This window comes from Triticum dicoccoides, chromosome 7B (genome assembly GCF_002162155.2).
Source record: "Triticum dicoccoides isolate Atlit2015 ecotype Zavitan chromosome 7B, WEW_v2.0, whole genome shotgun sequence".
NCBI classification, from domain to species: Eukaryota; Viridiplantae; Streptophyta; class Magnoliopsida; order Poales; family Poaceae; genus Triticum; species Triticum dicoccoides.
Window position 1 is genome coordinate 646,670,076 of NC_041393.1, and position 4,163 is coordinate 646,674,238.

Below are 4,163 nucleotides of genomic sequence, written 5' to 3' on the forward strand. Positions count from 1 at the left end.
TGAAAAATACAAAAAAAATGATAAAAAATTCAAAAAATAAAATTCTTCGAGATGTAGTTATATTACTACATCCACTAGTTAGGAAAATTAAAAAACTTAAATTTCAACATGTTTTGCAAAAAGTGTAGGGAAAATGTAAAACGGCTATAACTTTTGCATACGATGTCGGAAAAAAACGTATAATATATCAAAAAATTCAACATGAAAATCCGCATCCGATGGTGACGGCCTATGACCTGTTTGCAATTTTTTAGAATCCTCAAATTCCAAAAGGAAAAAAGATATGCTCAAATTTCAGTTTTTTTTATTTTGGTTAAATCTGGTCAAACTATGGTCAAACTACTTATTCAAGAAGTATTAATGTTGCTACATAATTATTAAAGAATATTAGTGTTACTAAATAATTATTTCAATTTTTTGAATTTTGGTAAAATCTGGTCAAACTATTGTCAAACTGTGGTCAAACTTATTCAAGAAATATTATGTTACTAAATGTTTTTTAGAATAATAGTTCCAAACTCAAACGGTGAAAGGTGTGATCTAGTGTTCAAGCTAAACTGCTGAGGGTTAATAGGATTGACAGCTTACATTTATCAGGAAAACAACAAGTGCAGACTTGAAAACGAGGGAGAATAGAACCCGAAAGTTAAGCGTGCTTAGGCTAGGGTAGTGAGAGGATGGGTGACCGTCCGGGAAGTTAGATGATTTGGAATGATGAGGGGTGATTAGAGATTAGAGATTAAATTGAGCAGTGGCGAGGGGTGATTAGAGATTAGAGGTTAAAATAATTCAAAAAAATGAAAATCGAAAAAAATCAAGTATTTTTTACAAATTTTAAAAAAAAATTCAAAAAAAACATTTAGTACCGGTTGGTAACACCAACCGATACTAAAGGTCCCCCATACCACGGCGCGAGCTCACGCCACGTGGTGGGTCTTTAGTGGCGGTTCGTGCCGAACCGGTACTAAAGGGGGAGGGGCTTTAGTCTCCACCCTTTAGTGCCGGTTGCAGAACCGGCACTAAAGGCCCTTACGAACCGGTTTTAAAGCTCCGGATTCTACTAGTGTGGTGTCGACTTGCTGCTCCTTTCTTCCTCCACATCATAGGGCAGGTTTGTCTATGACCAAAACTACAGTCGATATGCATCTGGGACACTGGTCGAGAATGAGAGGATCGAGTGTGCACGGTTCGGTGAAGGGCGGCCATTGCTTCATTGGCAGCGCCCTCTACTTGGAGTTGCTCAGCTGCTGGGTATTGGAGGTCCGGTCCATCGACTCGCGTGCCTCCTCCTCCCCACCTCGATAAATCCTCCATGCTGGTGTTGTTTTTCCTATGGTTCTCTTGCTCGCTTAAATTACCATGGTTTTTTGCTTCGGTATTAGTGTCACCGTAGAAAGGAGTTCAACTATTGTATTGGATATAAGTTTCTCTTTGTTAATACAACCAGGGTGTCATGCAGGCTTTGTCAAGTTCAGAGCTGGCTAAATCCCAGTATGGCCCCCTCATCGAAGAGATCAAAGACATTCTCTCCTCACGGGATGAATTAATTGTGGTTTGGGCTAGTCGAACCGCAAATTCTGCGGCACATAAACTAGCTAGAAATGGCTGCCTGAATAAGTTATGTAAGACTTGGTTTTATGTTCCACCGAATTGTATTTGTGACATTGTCGTGGCTGAGGTCACTTATAAATAATAAAAGGCAGCAAGTTTGAATCTCAAAAAAAATGGTGTATCCTTTCTTTACTTAAGGCATCGTCTCAAAATTGTGTTACAGCAACAACTAGGCCACCTAGCTTGACACTTTGCTGCAAGCCTTCCACTGCAAGCATACTATTCTTTCAGACCCAAGGCATCAACTCTTGCACCGGAATGGACTAGCATGCATGTGCATGCATGATGTCGTGACCACAAAAGCAGTCACGTAAGTACTCCCTCCGTCCGGAAATACTTGTCATTGAAATAGATGTATCTAGATGTATATTAGTTTTAGATACATCCATTTTCATTCATTTTGATGACAAGTATTTTCGGACGGAGGGAGTAGTTAAGGACAGCATCGATAGAGACGGAGGCGATGGAGACGTGAGGGTGGTGGCCCTGCCTCACCCATGCATGAAGCTTCCTGAAAACGAGTCTTCACTCGCGTGTCGAGAGTCGATTGAAAGCGCGTCTATCGGGCCGATGTGCTTGTCAAAAAAATGAGTGAACACAAAAGAGAATAAAGGAGAAAGCGTGGCATCGCACGTAAGTGCCCGTGGCGCTGTACAAGTACAACCGCGAAATACAGTTGATTGTATGTGCACTCTATATGGATTTATTTATTTTACAAAAAAGTCAAAATAGTTCAGAATTTTTTAGAATAAATTTGACTTTCTTTTGCACTAGTATATAAATTTTCACGAATAGTAAAAAACCAGTCTTGACTTTAGTGCAAAAAAAAGTTTATTTGCTATTATAGGTCACTATTCACAATATTTTTGCTTATCTTTTTTGAAAAGAAGTCAAAGGACAGTTTCATTTTTGTGGAGTTTCTTTATAAATACAATGGAAGGTCTTATTTCAAAAATATTTTCATAATTTTTTGACCTTTTATTTAATTACTATTTTTCGCATATGGCGTGTAGATACACCCATAGACCAAATGCCCCCCTCCTTGTAGAACCCGGCTACTTAAATGCCCCTCATACGCTCCGGATGGAGGCGGACGGCTTGATCTGTGATCGTTCACAAAATCATCACCCAGTTGGCTGTTGGGGAACGTAGTAATTTCAAAAAAAATCCTACGCACACGCAAGATCATGGTGATGCATAGCAACGAGAGGGGAGAGTGTCGTCCACGTACCCTCAGACCGTAAGCGGAAGCGTTATGACAACGCGGTTGATGTAGTCGTACGTCTTCACGATCAACCGATCCTAATAGCGAACGTACGGCACCTTCGCGATCTGCACACGTTCAGCTCGGTGACGTCCCACGAACTCACGATCCAGTAGAGCTTCGAGGGAGAGTTCTGTGCTTCAGAACTGTGCTTCAGAAACAACTAGGCCACCTAGCTTGACACTTTGTTGCAAGCCTTCCACTGCAAGCATACTATTCTTTCAGACCCAAGTCATCAACTCTTGCACCGGAATGGACTAGCATGCATCTGCATGCATGATGCCGTGACCACAAAAGCAGTCACTAAGTAGTTAAAGGACAGCATCGATAGAGACGGAGACGATGGAGACGTGAGGGTGGTGTGGCCCTGCCTCATCCATGCGTGAAGCTTCCTGAAAACGAGTCTTCAATCGCGTGTGGAGAGTTGATTGAAAGCGCGTCTATCGGGCCGATGTGGTTGCCATCGGTGCCGTCAATGTGGGAACAAAAAAGAGAATAAAGGAAAAAGCGTGTGATGTGATCACCCGTACCCCTTGATTCCTGGTTGTATCTACACTTTATATGGATTTTTTTAAGTCAAAATAGTTCGGAATTTTTTTAGAATATAAATTTGACTTTTTTTGCACTAGTCTATAAATTTTCACGAATGAAAACCAGTGTTGACTTTAGGGCAAAAAAATTTATTTGCTATTATAGGTCACCATTCACAATATTTTGGCTGATTTCTTTGAAAAGAAGTTAAAGGGGTGTTTCCTTTCTGTGATTTTTTTTCACAAATACAATGGAAGGTCAAATTTATTTCAAAAATATTTTCATAATGTTTTGACATTTTATTTAATTACTATTTTTCCCATATAGCGTGTAGATACACCCACAGACCAAACGTCCGCCTTCGTGTACAACCCGGCTACTTAAATGCCCCCGTACACTCCAGGTGGAGACGAACGGCTTGATCTGTGACCGTTCACAAAATCGCGACCCAGACAGCCCCTCCAAACCGATCCTATTCGTCCAGGCCGACAGGCACCCCTCATATGCTGAGATGGAGAGGCTCGGACGCGCTCGATGGTCTGTCACGTCAGACCTGACAGACTGGACCCATCCTGAATTTCATCAAATCTCCCACAACCTAGCCGGACCTACCATTTTCCTCTCCTCTTTTCTAACTCATCGGCTCCTAGCTCCATCGTCGTCCAAACCCCACAACACCGTCACCACCACCACAAAACTCCTCCCCGCCATTATAGCCACCCGGACACGGTCTACACCTAGGACACCGCCACAATGC